This window comes from Apostichopus japonicus, chromosome 6 (genome assembly GCF_037975245.1).
Source record: "Apostichopus japonicus isolate 1M-3 chromosome 6, ASM3797524v1, whole genome shotgun sequence".
Lineage (NCBI taxonomy): Eukaryota > Metazoa > Echinodermata > Holothuroidea > Aspidochirotida > Stichopodidae > Apostichopus > Apostichopus japonicus.
Genome location: NC_092566.1, coordinates 6,123,215 through 6,143,256, shown reverse-complemented (window position 1 = coordinate 6,143,256; position 20,042 = coordinate 6,123,215). Strand labels below are relative to the sequence as shown.

Here is a 20,042-nt window from a genome sequence, read left to right as displayed (position 1 = left end):
TACACATGTCAACTCTGACTCTCTCATCACCAAAGGACCATCCTCTCACTGAATGCCCCTCCTCTCTCCCCACATCGCCCCCCCCCTCCCCTCGCACCACAAGCCCCTTCCTCTTTACAGCTCTTTGTCGACAAGTTACTGCAAGAAATCAACTTCCGCCTTCTCTCAGCGCATGTTTACCTTAAGTTCAAAGGACCTGGCCTCGCACAAACAGTCGAAATGATATGATCATGAATACGAAAGTCAGTGCTCGAAACGTTACCTTGATATTAAACTCACCTGATCTTGTACTGTACAAACATATATATCTTGTTTCTTCATCCCCGCTATTAAACTCAGAGGCCTAACTGATTGTATATATATCCTCCGTGATAATATAGTGCACTCGATTATCAACAAAAGTAGATTTAACTATATTCGTCTACAAATGGAGTCTTGAAGGTTGAATAACGGGATTGAAGTCTTTCGGACGGTTTGTTTTACTATATATGTCTCTGATTGTCAATCTGTTATGTCCGTGTTGGCTCTATACTGATGTACATGCAGCTATGGGCCCTGCCGTCCTTTCTCATTTATCATTCTCTTTCCAGATTCGATCGATTTTCTCTTGTAAGGGCGTTCTACCGCAACTATGCGGACGGATATATGCACATACACGTGATGTACAAAGAAGCAATTTACCAGCCTGAGAGCTGCCATGATTTTACGTCCAAATTAAAAATGAAATACTTAAAGAATAGTGTGACATGACCAATTATAACAACCCGTCGGGACGTCCCATGAACCTCGGGATCCCGGGCCCACAGTGAGGGCCATGCAAAATATCATCAGTTATATTGTGCATTGAATTGCACATCCATATAATACGGTACAATTCTGAGTTTCGGAATTCCAATTACATAACGCGGTTAAAAAGTAACAAATATGTTTTGTCTCGCCCGATCTTTCCTTAAGTTCTTGTTGCTGCGAGTACATTTCTGTCTTAGCCTGATTTTCAAATCCGAGAATATTAAACCCCGACTTCTGAGTCATGATAGTTTGAGTATAGATTGACTACTATATATAGGCTATTAGGGGCAATGCGCAGTTTTATCCAGTCTTGTCTATTGATGACTAACTATATGTAAACTTTAGTGAATACATACACATTTCATTGCCATCATTAACATAATGTTTCGTAGATTAGCACAGGTTACCGTATATAGGTGTAGGGAGGCTAGAATGTATGTGTTAAAGTCAACTAGTACAGTCCGTCCATGGACAAGGGTATTTCTCCTATTTGTGGTCAGCTCCCTGCACTCTGGCCACAGGGAAGGATGCGTTATGAATGTGGAGTATTGGCTAGTATATTGATGTTATTATATTCGTGACTCGCAAGAATACCTCGAAGAAGCAGCAGCATAAGAGGTCAATGAAGGTCAATAAAGGTCAAGAGATTGAGAACATCGTTCACAATAGGCCCAGTCTCGATCCTGCCGAAACAGTAAGGGTGACAGTTGGGCATAAAAGGAAGCACATTAAATTGACTATAACCGCCATGAAGATAGCTTAATGAATGGCTTGTATTTTCGCTGACGAAAGGAATCGTTAGCTGGTGGTATGAAATATAACGCCTGCCTTGACAAGAAAAGGAAACACGTACACAAAAAAAGAAAAACGATCGAGAAACCCATGCAACGCTTTCATACAAAGGTAAATGGAAAATCGAAGATCAGTGGGTACAAATCTATACGTTCATGTTTCGTATTTGTATGGGCTAAGTATATAGGATTTCCTTAATCCTATAGACCACAAGAATGTGCCTTGACTATCGTCACGAATATCGTGACGTCACATCAAGGATTCCTAATCTATGCCGGTAACCAACAACGGGAGAAAAGGCTAAAAACATTCCTTGCAACAAAACCGTTTCCATGACAACATCCAATGATTCAGAAGGTCGCATTGTCTAATGAAACGCAGCTTGACTATCGGAAGCAGGAGTCATCTATAATCCAGACCTATATTCTCCAAGGGGCCGAAATATCAAGAACATATACATCATGAAAGGGGGAGAGCAGCTATTTCTACTCCCGAGATGTAAAATAACTTGAAAATAACGATTATATCAGACGTTGCGACGAAAATACGGACAAGTGATAATTTAGTGCCAAAAATTACCTGGTTTGGGTAGCCCACCTTTGCGTTGAACCCCTTTACGCTTGATATAGTGTGTGCCACCAGGTACTAGCCCACACAATACGGTTTAACTGTTAGAGATTGGTCTGCCGAGGTTTAAGTTTGTCTATTTTACCTCTTATTATAACATACGGGGAAAAGTTCCGTATACTACCGCAAATATAGGTCAACATTTGCACTTCACAGTTTAAAGCAATCGGAACAAGAATTTCACGCTGCAGTGCACCGGCATCATTGTTGAAAGGAAAGTAACTAGTAAATGATCACGAAATTGTATAGAGAAGCTTATCCCAAATCCATTCAAAGAATAATAGATACTTTGACTGGCCCACCCCCAGCATAAAATAAATTCTTTTGTGCTAAGGACAGAACGAGTCACTCAGTTACCCACGTTCTGGTTTAATTAGGGGGTAAAACTTAATGAAGACCTTAAGTTATCCCCTGCCTACACACACACTTCCTTGTTTTGATTTAAATGCACATGATAAGCGTGATCCAAGCATTCGGAACTTGCACCGGAAGTTTTTTTTTGGCAAACGGTCCTGTGACGACACACAGTATACGATCGCCGAGACGATACATATAAAGATACCTTTTTTAGCATGTATGTATGTATGTATTTTAGATACTCCTGCAAGCAGGAACTCGCGAAGAAGCCATCATTGGCTTATCAAAGCCGCAAGCTGACTGAAGTCAGTCTCATAGATTCATATTTAACGTCCATGATTATGAATTGTCAATTGTCAACAACTCTGTAACTGGACGACATACATCAATCTTGGAGTGACTGGAGCTGGAGACCTTATGATTGGAAGGCACCGGCGTTAACCACTGAGATGCCTTTTTAGTAGATATGTTATTTACTGCCATTTGTTTTACTCTCTATCTCTCTATCTCTCTCTCTCTCTCCCTTTTGCCTCGATCGAACGCTAGATGACTGTTTCATCTCTTGGTACTCAGAGACGCACACAGTTCAAAGTCATTATATTGGACGCCATCTTCTTTTTATGTCTTTATGAAGTTACGATAATGGTCTAGACAATTCAGATCTCTTCTTGGTAACCTGATCTGTCTTCGCAGACTTTCATTATAATCAAATGAAGCAGAAACCAGAGACAAGAAGTACTGATGCTATGAATTTGTTGCGAATAAATGATTTATTAATATGATCGAAACAGCATGAGTTATAACACCAGGATATGACGTTTATTAGTTGTTGATTGCCGATAATATTGCTATTTTAATTGAGTTCTCGCCAAAAATCTTTAGCTCAATATTTCCGATGACGGGAACCGTTTTGTCTAGTATGGCGTCCGTGGCCCTTTCTCTACATTTCTGCAGGCCGGATCAATTAAAGAACCAAGACTTTTACAGCTGTGAAACTTTACTAATAAGATTGTAAGCTGTACAATTTGGAAGGTCCCTATATATACCATGTAATTATTGCTCTAGGGTACTGAAATTTCAGATTTACTATTACTGGTCATTCTATCGAGCAGATTATCCCGACTAGAGAAAATAACAAAAACATGAAAACGTGTTCAAAGAAATCGAATTATATTTATATTAATTCATAAAGCAAATCTATTTCATCTTCAATAACCTGTGACAATATTTTTGCTCATATGGGTTATTGTATTACGCATTTAATGTCGTAATATACGCGAAAGTAACAAACAAGCATACCACACGGACGAATCTGTTGACTACATGCACAGACATTAATCAATACATTAATAACAATTTTTGTGGTGGCCAGAGGTTGCATCTTAAGGAATTTTAATTTTGAACGAAATATTTCTTATGTGATTGTAAACATTTTGAAACAGTGGTAATTTGTTCAGTGTGTAAAGTAGTTGCAAAAAGACTTCAATATAGACAGACATCATTGTCAGACATTTCAATCTTGGGGGCACAGGGGGAGGGTGGGAGGACACAGCCCTTAATTAGGGGGCACAAGGTTTATTTGTGAATTCCGTCCTGGTGGAGGGGTGTAAGGGGAGGGAGGGATGTTCCCTTCCCTTTGACACATTTTTGATTATTTAAAGGTCATTAGACGCAATCTGGTGCTATATTTTGCAATTTGAAGTAACTTTATGGTCAAGAATTTTCGGGCTCAGTCTGTCCAATATGTGTGTTTTTAATTGGGGCAGATAAATTTTTTGTTTGAGTATTTTGTTTAACACTACAAATCGCATCTCGGGGGGGGGGCACCATTATATTTGGGAGGGCACGTGACCCCCCCAGGCCACCCCTCGGTGATGTCGCTGATGTAGAATAGCCCATTAGACATCGATAGGCATATTCAATAGCCTAATAGCTTAGAATAAGCTAATGGATATTGATAGGGCTCTATATAGCATAGCCCATGCAGTAGCCTAGAGCAGCCGAATAGATTTCGATATATAATAGCCCAATAGCCAAGAATAGTGATTAGATAGCCCAATAGAAGGCAATATCCTAGAAGGACCAAATGGACATTGATATGGCCATAAAATAGTCTAACACATATCCAAGATATCAGCAATACATATACACAAAGACGATTGATCGTTATACATATGACCAACGTATCGGCTAATCAACAATCGCGATTTCCGAATCACATCATTGCTTGGATTTTAATCATAGGTCAGTCAACTTTTTTAAACATGCAAGAGGTACTCTCGATTAAATGGGTTTAAATCAACATAACCATATCCCATATATACATATATACCGCTGACAATAATCCCTGTATTTGACGGTATACTTAATTAATATCTCCCTTACACAAGATATCTCTACAGGTGTTCTAGTCGCTACCTGTATCAAATGCTTCCAGATATATGTCACTGTTTCATAATCATATGATTAATATAAATAAGTCCCAGTTTGACCCAGTGGAAAAAGGAAGCGCCTGTTGCGTGACGTATACCAATTACCAGAAACGAAGAGAGCAGTTTTATATTAATAGACATTGATGATGGCCTCCAAGCTAAACAATATTCAAAGGCATGTCAATTAATGGACGGATGAATGGTTGTAATATAAGATAATTTAAAGATACTGTTTAAAACAAATAGTATATTTTATGTATTCCAAGCCTATTAATTATTATGGAGTTGTGAAATTTATAAGATTGTATGCTTGGAATTAGTGATTTCATTTCATTGCGTTGTCATGCAGTTAATCTTTGAATTCATCGGTCTTCAAATGATGTTTTTATTAGACTCTTTTTTTCAAATTTTGATAAATTGGTTTAGACAAAAACTATATGTCTGTTTTACTTTGATTACGTCTCAAAAATGTGCTCACAAAGCGAGTTTATGAATAATCTCAAGCTATACGTAGTTGAAGGAGACCTCCAGCGAGGTCACCTACAAATCGATATGTCAATATATCAGGATGAAAATCCTGACTTAATGAGCCAAAAGCCCCTCCATTGGAACCTCCCATTTACTCGTTCTGTTTCCCGTTCCCTCTTATATTGCTCTCTCAACCAGCATCCCCCCTCCCCCCCCCCCGCCACCACAACCCTCACACAGAACCCAATGTTTAGTACAGACTGCTGCAGTTACATATAGACATGGAATTGAATCTACATGTTCATCATGCATTTACAACCATGGTGACATAGTGAGCACGGCTGCACAACAGTACAGCGCTAAACGATTACATTTGCCAACAACTTAATTTATTGTGTATACGATAAGATAGAACCTAGTCCAACTAAAACATGATATCCCCGATTTCCTTGGTGAAATCCCTAATTTAAAAGTTAAGGAAACACTTCCCAATTCCTACTTCGCTGAGAAGGGAAACGGTTACCGAGTTTGCCAGTGCCAATTAATCAGCAATGGCTGGACATGTAAGGATGGGTTATACCAATTAGATATATGAAATATTAAAGCAGTGGTATTTTTTACCAGTCTAACAGGCTTTTCCGTATTCAATACAATTGTCTGATGGGTTAATAGATTCAGCAGCTAATTGCCTAATATTGATGTGTAACAAACACCTCGGGCGAGTTTCTTTGTTGGTGGCCGCAGGGTTTGGAGATTGACAAGCTACGTGTGGCTGGCCACAGCTTATTTTTAGAGGTTAGTTCTTGTTCGTTTTCTTGTGCGTTTGTGATGTTTTAAAATATGAATAGAGCACACTGCGAATAAAGTCAATCGGTAGTGGCTTTACAATGGATAGCGGTCATGTACTTATTGGGGATCACACGAGAAAGATTTCGTTGTCGATAGCACCAACTTGTAAATTATGGTGTATTCCATTTCTTGGGTAATAATTTATGACTCCTTATTAGGTCTTGTTTCCTTTCCTATAAAGACATCGTTTTAGAGTTGTAGCTTTTTTCTTCAAATAATACCAAGTTGTTAATGGTTGATATTTAAGGAAGTTTAAACAATAAATTATGTAATAGGAATGTTAATAGTGTAACTTCATAAGGTAGATATTCATATATCAATACATCAATATCTTCAGAACGAAAAGAAAATAATAGTATGAACTGAACGGTAGCCACGTCAATCATCTACCTTGTTTTGGGCTTTTCAAATTGGAGCACACGCAACGTTACAGTTGACAGTATACGATAACCAACACTATAAGCAGTACAGTGTATACTTCGTTGTGACTTACAACGAAATGTTTGTTTTGCCAGTATATAGAATAGATAAGTTTTTCATTCATCCTTTAATTGACTATATTCTCTAAGATGATGGTCGGACCGTTTGGCAGATGTGAAACACTTGTTCGTATCCTCAGCGAGGACACCGGCTGTAATGAGATCCACGTGTATGTATTACCCTAAAACAGGAAGTCTGTACGCATTAGTAAGTAAATACTACAGGAATAATCTAGGACATACATTAATTGCAAAAGTTTCGAAGAACTGAACTTAAAGAGTTACTTCGATCGTATATTAAATGGCGGTGATAGGTAAGAAACTAAGTGAACCACAAGTTTGTGTGTGTGTGTTTGTGTCTGTTATTGATTATGATAGGCAAAGACAATAGGTGCAGTGTTTTGGTTTGTCGAAATCAATCTTCTTTTAAATTATCTATTCATTATTTTTTGGACGTTATTCCTTTGTCGCCATCTGCTTTATGCATATATTTTATGATTTACATGCTGTACAATCATCATGCCAATGGATAAGAATGGGGAAACTTTTCTTCAAGAAATGCATTGTTCTAAAAATATGCAATGTACAGTTGATCAAACGCACATGCCTATTACCACTGACATATATTCCTTTTCCATTCCAAAAATCTGCCACCCCTCCCCCATTCCACTAAGCCTCCAAATCCCCCTCCCCTCCCCACCCCATCATTACAGAACAAAACACAACTTAAAACGCTCCAACCTCCGAAACGCCAAAGGAAAAAAACATGTGACGTAACAATAAATAACAGAAAGTTTTAATACAATACGTATACGTGATTATTCGATATACAAAGGCGCTATATACAGAATGATTGCGTATACACTCAGGTAGAAGTCTCCTTTAAGAATGAGGACAATCAAACCTCGACGATATAGAACCGTCGTGGAATGAACCAAATGAGAAACTTCCTATTTTTGGAATATAATACGATTAGAGAGGTATAGGAAACTTTAACGAGTACCATATGAGTAAAACATTGGCGAATGTTCCAGTTGAAATCTGTAGCCACGAGGACAGGGAGAGTAGCATCATCACAGCAACGTGATCCTAATTAGCTTTCGTATATTTCTATGTGTTTTGTTTGATTGTCTTTTCTATTTGGATCGCCAGATGATACCAAGCTGTCGTGAAGCGACCACCACGTGACTCATTGTCATGGTCAAAATAACTTACCATTGTAAAGACTGAATCAGTGGAACTTCTCTTTTTCTTTTCTTTTTTGATGAAAAAAAAATGAAAGAAACATTTGATCGATTTGTTTTGGTGTTTTGGTGTTTGGCGTTTTGGTGTTACAGCACCGTACAAAGCTATAAAGAATATGGTGGCGGTATAGGGGGTATTGGAGGGGTCACATATAATGGCCCACCCCTCACCTCCCCTCCCCAATATACACACGCACACACACGTGACCATATATATATTCGAGGAAATTAATGCCGTGTAAAATGAACCAAATTAATTTGCTTGGCCTTTCGTCAAACCGTCGTGACACGTTTTCAAGCACATTGTATTAAGAATGACAAAAAGCAAATTAACTTAAAACGTTTCGTATACGTTTGAAATATACAACACGTATCATTCAAAGAGTCAGTATAAGAGCAAGCATAAAATGACCTCATGTCTTCGATAAGGTCTCTTATTCATTGGCGGAAATAACTAACACGTTTAATACTAAAACTATATCCAGAATTACCTCGCTATAAAATGTATTACAGACGGCGTTCCATAGAAGTATACACTGTAATGCTTCATTTAATGTAACAGACTAGGGATGCAAATAAAGGTTTCCTAAACTAAATTACCAAGGAAGTATGTAACCATGGAGGGTAAGATCTGTTTGCCAAAACATTTGAGGCATGGGGCATATAAGAAATAATGTATTTTATATTCGCAATGATATGCACAGCTCTAATACAGTCTAACGTTGTGGTCAGCACCCCTTGGTGACGAATAATCATTTAAATTGGCACTTTAAATTGAAGTACAAAATTGATACCGACCCAGCTACAGCTGATTTAGCTAAACGAAAAATCCTGTATTTTCCTATATTGGAATTATATTCTCTCTTAATATGATAAATTAAAAAAAAAAGGAAAAAGTATGCCCTACCTATAAATTTTGCAATCGACTTCTCTGACGTTAAACAATAAATTTGATATCGATGACGAACTATGAATATCAACCAAAATATATTAAATTGAAGTACAAAATTGATACCGACCCAGCTACAGCGGATTTAGCTAAACGAAAAATCCTGTATTTTCCTATATTGGAATTATATTCTCTCTTAATATAATAAATGCAAAAAACTATGAATATCAAACCAAAATATCGGCATGATGACGTCACATATTTTCAGCACTTACTTCTACATTCACTGCAATGTCAAACAATATGTTCTTTTTGAAAATCCAAACCATTGATCACTTTTTCGAAACCGTATTAGATTGAACACTATGAAAGCAAGAAGATCGTTATCCCTATACCATGGGACGCCAAAAGATTAATCAAAATTATGTCCTGAAAGACACCAACCATATTTCATTTGAATATTTTTCTGTGCATAATGTAAACAGATACGTATGCTGATAACATAAGCCATGTACACCGGTACATGATGCTGATGTAAAATGACATGTTAATTAAAGTTATCAATTTATGAAAATTATAAAACTCAGTTTCGAGTTGTCGTTCAATCCGTTTCAGGAGTGTAGGCGGCCACTTGGAGCAGTTCTCTCGGTGCAGAGGTAAAAGGACTTGAAATGTGAAGACACGATAGACGAATTAAAAAAAAAAAACATTGACACACAATCAACGTTAAAGGTTTGCATTGTCTTGATAATAATATTGCGGTTAAGTATATATAATACTTCATAAAAGTTGGTCTGATATTTAAATGAAATTTACCTAACTGCCGTTCTTTGATACTATTGATGGAGCCGGGATATTTCACCGTGCAACTTTTGTAACCCCTTTGGGGAAATGGTCACGCCGGTTGATGATTGAAAGAAGAAATTGATCTGCATTTATTAGAAAAACTCATAAAAGGATTTTTTTTACTTATTTAGTTTCGAGACTTTTGAGTATTTAGTTGTCTTCGTTATGGAGTGGAGTCTGAATTCCCTAAAAAAACTGTCGGATGAATTGACGGTTTTGGTTTCTAGGGAGTTCGGAATGGTGTAAACCGCAAATGAGAAAAACTTTCAGGTCAATGTAAACGTTATCGCTTTATAGTGCTACAGTACAAGCAGCCAGCATAGGACAGTTCACATAATGTAAACGCATAAGCTAGGGCAGACTGCCGGTGTGGTCAACATCAATCCTAAAGATTGAAGCAGATTGGGAAAATTAATTTTAGATTAAAAAGTCAACAAAACACTTCTACCATGCGTCTTAAGTATTATTCTATACAGCAGTTGCTATATAAATATATATATATATATATATATATATATATATATATATATATATATATATATATAAGTACATTATACATATAGACGGCATACTATAGCCTTGTACATTGAAAGTTTTCGATCGGACCTAGTTATTTGACCCATATCATGGTATCACTGAGTACGGCATGGCACATTTCCATCAACATTTATCCTACACCTTTCAGTTCAATCAATACCTGGGTCTGTAACCTATAGGTATGGTAGGTTGGCCATGTTTGATGTTTCCGCTTAACACATCATCTTCGAAAAAGACGCAGATTTCTACCTCAAGACGTCACAGTTGAATGCCGAAGAATCGAGTACTGCTAAATTGTTGTTTTGAAGTTAAGTTCATTCGCTACTCCACCAAAACCATAGCTAGATATACTACAATTATTTCACCGAGCTCATTCGTTTCTCCACCTTATACTTACTGCGCTATAGTAATTTCTACACCAATCACTTTCATCACACTAAGGTTGGTTACTCACTGCACCCGAAATCATCACTAAACCACCTCATTCACTCACCACTACACCAAACCGAGTTCTTTCTTACACCAAGCTCTTACACACATATCCATTCTTGTGGAAAAAAGTGATTGGTAATTTCTGCAACAAATGCATGGCCACTGCTTGCATGGCCGTGACAACACTGACCACGTGTTATCTGCAACATCAAATCTACTGAACGCTACGATAAAGTTATCTCTTTTTTCTTTATTGTTTTCTCATGTCTCCTTACAAGTCGCCCCCCCCCCCCTCCCCATTCCTCATGATCTCACAAGAGTCGCGATCGACGTGATAAAATTCTTTGTATTGACGATCGTTCATCAAATTTAGATCCCTCCCCTTCCCCCCCCCCCAACCAAACCTTCCCATATCACCACATTACCCTTATCACGTCGTAACAAGAACTACCACCAACCATTACCTCTGTCACTAATGAATCATTGAAGCAGGATCCTATGTGTGAAGAGACAAGTTCAATCTCTCCAAAAAGACAAAAAAGTGGGTATCATCGCTATATAGATGTCACCACATGGTGTCGACAAATGCAGTGTGCCTACTTTTTGGTTGATAGTGATGGGACAGACACCTAACTTGGTATCATCTATGTTAACGGATAAAGTGTTCAGTGGCGGTTAAGTGCCGACGCCCATATACCACCTTTCATCTGCGTGATGAAAGGTGTTGAACTCTGGTCCAAGTTTCCAAAAGCCGACAGTGTAGAATGACTAGTTGTCAATTCTGAAAGGAAAACGGCGTACTTTTCTCTCTATTCAATTTTGAAATAATATTTAGGATATTTGTTGTTGCGTATTTATCATCACTGCTGTATATGAGCCTGTGAATATTTATATTTGTAATATCATATTGAGTATTGTGTCATAGGATTTCTTTTTCAATATAAAAATCTAATATATGCAGCTCAAGGTATGCCTTATCTTCTTCATTAGCACAGACGGGAGTTGTTCTCGAATATGGAGGGGGAATCAACACTGGAGAGGCAAACCCTTTCAGAAAGTCAAGTTTTATTTGAGATAACGGTTTTGTAAGGTCATCTTCCAATAGGCAATCCACACCCCCCCCCCCCACCTTTCCTCTTCCACTACTTGGGTTGAATTTTCTGATGTTCGAGTATCTCTCGGCGATAGTCTCTGCAAACACAGGTCCTTGGTGTACGGCAGTCATACGGTGCACAATCTGAACAAAGCGTTGGGAATGTTAGCCATAAAAAAGACTCTGGCCGCTCTCCCAGAATATTTGATAAGACACTTTGAAATGTTAATAATGTCCTTTGGGTTCTTCGGGCGCTACAACTGACCACCATTCATGACCCAAGGGAAGACGGTCTTGACGAAACTGACCCTATACGAACAGGAATCCATTTATTTCCTTATATTATTTCCATAACAGCAATTGTTAAAATATGTTGGTACCACTTTCAGCTTTGTGATTAAGAAATGAATTTTTACAATCGATTTACAAGGAAGCTCATTTTACGCCATCAAATGAATTCCCTATACGATTTACATATACGGTCACCTATAATATACCGTCCAGTTTGATTTTCAGGTGGCTTCTGGGATCCGCCGTTGGGAATTATTTTCTGCTGATACGGCATCTCTTAAATACTACAAAGGGTCATCATTATAGTTATCGTAGTGTAAACCATGGCGGTTTCCATCGTTATGGTCGGGTCCGAACTATTATCCACCTCCGTCTTAGGTTTTGGTCAAATTCAGCATAAAAGGGTCCAAGTTAAATAAACGAAAAGAGATTGCCCCAGAAACCAAAACAAATCCTCAGGAGACTTGACTTTTGACACCAGGTTAAAGGTCAACCACATGACGTCAGATTTACAGAACAGGTGCACCCTAAAGTATGTCAAGTTGATCTATTATGATAATTACAAGGTGGTACTTAGAGTTTAACATTGCTGCAGAATCCCATAGTAAGTGTACGAAATACAATCTGCCGTGCACTCTGTATAAAGAAGTACGAACTCTGTGTCATGTAAGGTTTTGAACCTCCCATGTCACAAAGCGAATGGCAAACGATATTGCTCAAAATATTTTATGTCCTCTCAAATCCCCCGCGCCCTGCCCCTTCACTAAATTGTTCTTATGCAGATTGTGAGGATGGTCAAGATGAACGATTAAAGGTCACAATGAGTACAAAGGTCACAATGAGTACAAAGGTCACAATGAGGATAAAGGTCACAATAAGGACAAAGGTCAGAATGAGGACAAAGGTCACAATGAGGACAAATGTCACAATGAGGACGAACACTTGGAAGATGCTGACTCATTTGTCTGTTATATAGACCATATAATCCCAAAGCAATATTTGGTGTTCAATTCTCAAAGCATTGTATGCTTCTTTCATGCAAAAAGAAACCACAAACCGGTATTTGCTTGCAATTACAGTTAGGCCTAAGTATAGTGGAATTAATGTAGGTTACTGTGTACAGCCTACTGCATCTTCCTATGTAATATGATGCAAAACATAGCAAACGCCTAGATACGGTACAAACTGAAGAAGGGTACAATCTCACCGACATACCTATAGCCTATATGGCAGCACTGATATTTAGAAAGTCTTGGTGTTCGCCGCCCAGACTTTCTTTTTCGGTTGTTCCCAAAGCAAATTCGTTGTCCGACAAAAATTAATGTACGATGGATGGTCTGAGTAGGCTCTTGTACTGTCAATTTTTTATCAACAGGATAAAAACTTGTCTCGGACGACAAAATAGCCATCAACAGTCAGCCAAGGTCTGGCATCCCTCCACCTCCCATCTTCCCACCCCTCCCCCACCTCTCCCCATCCTCCACTTCTCAATATATGTTGTTTACGTAGCAGATACAGACGACAGGGTCCCCTATTAATCCTGTCAACAATTGTATAAAGGTTATGATAAAGATTAAGTCTATAAGCCTCTGACTGTAACGAGTGTTGAGGCCAAATCATCACCTGCTAACGTTTCTCGTGGGTGGGGAGGGTTGGGGGGGAGAATAAATACTCAACAGATTCCGCATCAAGTCGGCAAAAACTTCTTTCTCAATATGTCATTAGGATCATGCAGTGAAAAATCGTGTCATTTAATCGAACAAATGACAACTAAATTTGTTATTTAATGTTGGGCCAATAGTCTTTATCTATTTCTGAGCACTGATAAGGTTGCTTTCAAGCCTTAAAATCAAGGAATGATAAATCCAGATTCGTTTAGTGCACATCTTAACTTACAAACATATACGTCAATGTTTAACAGAAAATATCGTTTTAAACAACTTCCTCCTTTTTTCATTGGGTCTATTTGGTTCTGAATAAGATCTTAATATGAAACCCGGACATTGATTGAAAAACAGATTTTAATTTGGAGCTTATACGAAATTGTCCATCTCAATGCAGCTATCCTGCAAACGGTTCATCTGCTTTCTCACTGTGTTAGCCTTGTGTTTTATCGAGGAAGATTTATGAAGAAGTCAAACAGTTATTGACAACTTAACCTAGGGAAATTAATTTAAGTAATATCGCGGCATGAGAGGCGAGGAGATGCTTCTGTCATTGTATTAACGGTAAGAGAAGAAATCCGTTGTGCTGTTTGAAAAGATTGTATTTGTTTGTGTGTGTTGGAATCACGGCTAAAAAGTATGGTGTTACCAATGTACCTGACCTTTAAAGGAAAGATTATGCACCGCGGAAACATTGGCTGTTACCCTAGTCCATCGAACCCCACCAGGAACGAGGAAAAGATAAGCATGAAACTTAAAAATTTACGAACGAAAAAAGTAAAAAATTTCATTAAATTTAGGAACCTCAACATTTTCAGAATTGGAATAAGCGCAGTAACATTTTACTTATAAAACTGCCATCCAGTTGTTAAAAAACGAATATATAAAAAAATGATTTACGTAAGGTTACGTATTTGATAACGTATTGAATACCATGTAGTTAACATGACCGTACATTAATCCCCTGATTCATTAAAACACTCACTGACAACAGTGTATATATATATATATACCTCATACTGTTTATGTTCTCGCCAAATCAGAATGTAAGGAAAATCACTGCAAGGAAAGTCCTTGTAGAATAGATTAGAAAAGAGATTTAAATGAAACTGGGCTTGCGTTTGGTTTACCTAGAAAATAGTAGTACCCATACCACGTTGCGTATAATGCACTCATTGTGCATGATATAAAATGCGACTTCCATGCATTTAATAGACGAAATGGGACTATCGTGAATATTGTCAAGAAAAAAAAAGAGGACATCTCCCCGTGTTGCCTCATTTAGCCGATCGTCATATTAAGTTGCTTCTTGGTCAGAGCAGGGAGCTGCTACTCTAACGTTAGAGTAGCAGCTCCCTGGTTAGAGCCGAGGATGAGGATGAGGATATTTCCATGATCTGAACGCCTTCGACAATGAAGTTATATGTTTGTACCGATAGAATGCTCTTTCATGTACGACTCTAATAATGGGAGAACATGAAAGAAGAAGGGGGGGGGGGGGTCGGATTGGGAAATATAAGAACAGGATTAACATTCATATAGGGGACGGATGAAGTTCATATGGCAGGACTTGCATTATGACAGGGTAGGATTCAAAATCATGAAAGTATGATGGGATTTAACAGCATGAGAGCGAGAGTAGAACGTGTAAAATTTTGGATAAATAGTAATCGGATTAAGCATCTTAAGTTTTGTGGTTGAGGATAAAGCAGGGTGGGATTACGGATCATACGAGTAGGATAAAGGATCATTTGGGTAGGATTAAAGGTGGTGGAACAAAGGTTGCATATCATAGGTAACATTATTGAGGACCTAAGGACTAAAATTGGGTCTCACATGGCTATTCTTGGCAAAATTCCACCCGCTATAGCTTGACAACTTTATTTGAAAAGACATGCAAACTTAACGCAAAGAGTATTAAGTTCGAATTTAACTGGCACCCTATAGCCAAGCCCTTCCTGGCCTCAACCTTCCCCACTCGCTGATACACACTGCACATATTCGGTACAAGCCACTTAGCTGATAATGTCATGACAGCCGGATAAATGAAAATGATGGTCTCCATGAACAACCTTCCAGATAAAATCTTCCATGAATAATGATCATAGAATAGGTTCATCAGTTCAACTTCCTAATGCTCTTTTCATTAATACAACATGATTTTGTTTTTCAATTTTAAATGTCAACCTGTATCGAGGAGAGTATCACATCACAAGATGTCTTCGTCTAAGTAGATAAAAACACAAAAAATAAAAGCCGAGGAAAAGTGGACTTGTTTATCAGAAGAGAAAATGAGATAAACGAGAGGCAGGTAAATTGTGTCACGCAGATCTAATATGCCGGATATGCGAAGAGTCAATTTCAAAAATTAGGAGCGATAAATTTCTGTCTAACTGACATTTCTGTATCGTGGTGATAAACAGTATATTGTGGCCTACAAACGTCTGCAGGTTAAGGAAAAACATTTCAGGATTGGGTTTGGTATAAGCTCTGTAATGATATATACTCTAAAAACATCACAGTCAGTTAATTTGTGAAGATGTTTAGAAAGAAACCTTGATCAAATAAGCGAGGACGATCTCGTTTTCACGACAATCAGATTTAGTCTTAAAGTTGACACAAATGCACTAGTGTCTGAGCGATAGAAGCCACTTTTCTGTCCTGTATATATATTGAAAGTGACATGAGTATAGGAGGAGGCTTTACTAGGGAAGAAATGTTACATTTTCACAACGCCGGCATAAATGAAATGTTGTTAACGCAGTCTATGTTCTTTAAAATGGAGCCGTATAACCCCAATCTTCCTCTCAGCAGAACCAATATGGTTTGGATATATTCGGTAGGAGGGAGACGGGGAGGGTGATGGGGGGAGGGGGTCAGGAGCTTTTACTTTAGTAAAACCTCTTTGAAGTGATGGTATTTTTTTTAATTTAGTTGCGGTATTCCATTGTTTCCATAGCGATAGGGGAAAAAATAGAAAATCAACTGGTTGGTGTAAATCCTAGATTATATAGCCTACATGGCATGTTAAAGATATTGATAACCATGCACAGATGATCTCGGACAACATTTGAATCGACATTCCTGCGCTCACCACACCACCCTCCGTCCCTATATACCACTTCCTTGTTAAAACCCCAACCACTTCCCCTGAATTCATACGTGAATATTTTAGGTAAGCAAAATAAAACTTCATTTAATTGACGTGGTATTTCTGTTTAAAATTTTAAAACATCAAGACTTATAAATGATCTTTCAACTGACTGAAATTAGAGCACACGTGATGATTCAATGTTGCATAATGCATGATGAAGTGACAAGACACATTCTTCGTGGAATAATTTTAATAAACATTTATAAAAAATATATATCCTATAAATACACATTTAACCTTGAATTCATACAAGGTCAAATTGTAAAGTCTAACCGCATGATGGACAAGTTGGCGGGAAATACCAAATGATCAACCTACACCATCCGTCAATAACTATACCGATTTAGTGGTTAGCGTACTTATCTACAATTCTGATTACCATGGAAACGACGTAAGAATCCATAGAACAATATAAAATATTAATATAACATATTTTCAAATCGTTCTTTCGTATCTCGTTGGGTATCTCGAATATTTTGGACAAACTTAATAACGATTTGACGTAACAGAGGATTAACATTAAAAAAGAGGAGATGACATCATCTATATATTTGTCTTAAAGGGTCATTCCCATCATTAAATCATGTGAAAGGCGAATACTTTAAAGCCTAAATAAATGTGGAAAATAGGGCCTTCGGGTGGCATGTATGACATAAGAACATTATATATTTATTCCTAACATAGGTCGTTAATATATGACTTTATGTATTAAAACTATAAGATTATTAGTGAAATGAATGCCAAATGTGTAGATACCTTGGTTTATTTTGGTTCAATTATATTCAATTTCGACATTATGTATGGTCGCTCGACAAGGGCCTTACACAGATACAATCATACTACAATGTGTTATAGACATGCCTGCAACTGAAGTATACTGTATAGGCCTTACTGGTAACTTAACGATCGATAGCACGATTTGACAATTAGATGACGTTTGTAAGGGCTCTGAGCCCATTCTCTGTTACACTTAGTTCTTTAACCATTCTATTCACTGCAGGGAAGCAAGAATAGTTTCCATTTGAGTTTAGTAGCTCATTGACCACTTAAAACTTTTAATTCCTTAACCCACTTCCTCGGGCAAAGAACAGAGGGACCTCCCATACCCCCAGTAGTACGCTTATGGGTGCGGTAAACCCAGCGTGATCGGAACCTTTTGTCTTGAGCTAACAAGTTACCAATAGAAGCTATTGATAAGTGGCGGTTTGCTGTAAATATTTACAACAATAGTATTACATCTGTTAGTATTAGCAGAGAAATCCGATTTACTTTTCTGTATCAATCGTTTAAATACTTTCCGCAATTGGAATTTGTTTTTGTTCCTTTTTAGTGCATCGCGGGTTGTAGTTACTACACAGGGGGAGATGTAGGGTGAGAGAAAAGGGAGTTTGAAGCGTTAAACTTGGTGTTAAAGGACATTTAATGATTCATGATGCAGCTAGTAAGTGAACGATGGGAGGGCTATTACGGTCATGTCAATGGGATTAGGGGTAATAATAAGGACTGCTATTTATTGACCAAAAGAAAAGAAGTTATCTCAGGATTACATCGATACTTTGAAGTTAATAGCTATCCACTGGTATAGTTGTAATCCGCTTACAAACGTCTTTCCGTCAAACTAATTACAAGAACGTGAACTCGACACTGAGATGGAACTATTTTGGTTCGGGATAGAAATCATTTTGGTTCCTTCTGTTTGGTTTCCAATGAGGATATATATTTATTTTTTTGTCAATTTTATGATGTGGCGGAATAATAGGTGGGATAATATATTCTCTCCCCCCCCCAAAAAAAAAACGCCAGTACACATATGTAGCTAAATACCGGCAAAAGTATGTCTTACCACTGGTTATATGATAGCAGAATTTCAGTGCTAAGAAAACCCCCTAATCACTCTTACCCCCGGCTACCCCCTCTCCACCTTTTATTCAGGTCAATCGGTTTCTGCAGACTCACATTGATAATACACTGTAAGACTGGGGGACGGCGGCGGATCCTGCCCATCTCGAGAGGACTTCGTTGTTTTGTATATAATATATACATGCACAGCATCACCAAGTGACATAGCAATACATTCCGCAAATCGTTTTGGCATTTTCACAATATATAAGGTTGGGCTTTATGCAATTTCTCTACATAAATGGTACAAGTTCAAATTTGATCCCTCTAGAAAAAGTAGTCACTGTACAATCCCCCCCCCCCCCCCCCATCCACCCTATCCGCATTACAACAAACAGTGCGAATCACGCTGAGATCTGTTAGCCTCTAATTCTAATCCTCCTTTTGACTTGCGGTGGAGTCATAATCCTCTCACACAGCTTGCTCATTTTGAGATACTTAAATATTTCAGTGTACCATTAGTGAGTTTCAATCAGTACCTCTGCCGGTACATTTTAGTACATAAAGCCTCTTATAATGTACCTAATAATCGGATTTGATTGACCTCTCATCTATAAAGGGATTACAAGTGGCAAAAAACACAAACAACTAGTGATCTTTACATCTATCCAATTGAAGAAAATGAGAAAGAAATTGCCGTTAACACTTTAACTGATCTTCAGGTTTTTCAACGATGGTCTCACATATACTATACAGCTTAATCTTAAGTTGACAAGAAGCTTAAATTGTACCCTGTTGTCCAAGAATAAAAAAAAACCTTTTCAGCGTTTATTCACTGGGGAGTTTAAATTATTATAATTGACGGGCAAAAAAACGACAAGTGTTTTTCTCATTATCGGCTCTCGCTAGCAAATTAGCGTATTTTGGCAATGGGGGAGCTAAGGGTAAATCAAGAGCTTCGAAATCTTTGGAAAATAAAAAGACCTGAGGAAGTTCAATGACATACGACTAAATCAAGCACAGTCGTTTCAACTGCAAACCGAGTTCTGGTCGGAACTTAAAGTAATTATTATATCGCAATGACAAGAAGTACGACATTTAATAACACACCTTGCGGGTACCAGTGCGAGGAGAGGGAATGGACTAATGGAGATCACTTCGTGCTGCAGATGGATGTTTAAAAAAATATATTAAAAAAAAGATTAACTTTAACTACAAGACGGTTTTCATTATGATCTCACCAAGGGGAGTGGCAACATT

The 20,042-nt window shown here is 37.9% G+C and overlaps 1 protein-coding gene across 6 annotated transcripts in view; it reads right to left on the bottom strand.

Annotated features, from left to right (window-relative positions):
• LOC139968800 (protein NDNF-like) overlaps positions 1 to 20,042 on the bottom strand; it is an 88,437-nt gene that overhangs the window by 36,677 nt on the left and 31,718 nt on the right. The window contains exon 1 of one of the 6 annotated variants that reach the window (XM_071973215.1): positions 2,161 to 2,303. The exons of 4 other annotated variants lie outside the window; for them this stretch is intronic. The gene's annotated coding sequence lies outside the window, so the exon portion shown is untranslated. Of the gene's footprint in view, positions 1 to 279; positions 570 to 2,160; positions 2,304 to 20,042 lie in introns of those variants that run through there. One more of the 6 variants, XM_071973214.1, reaches the window with a different exon arrangement.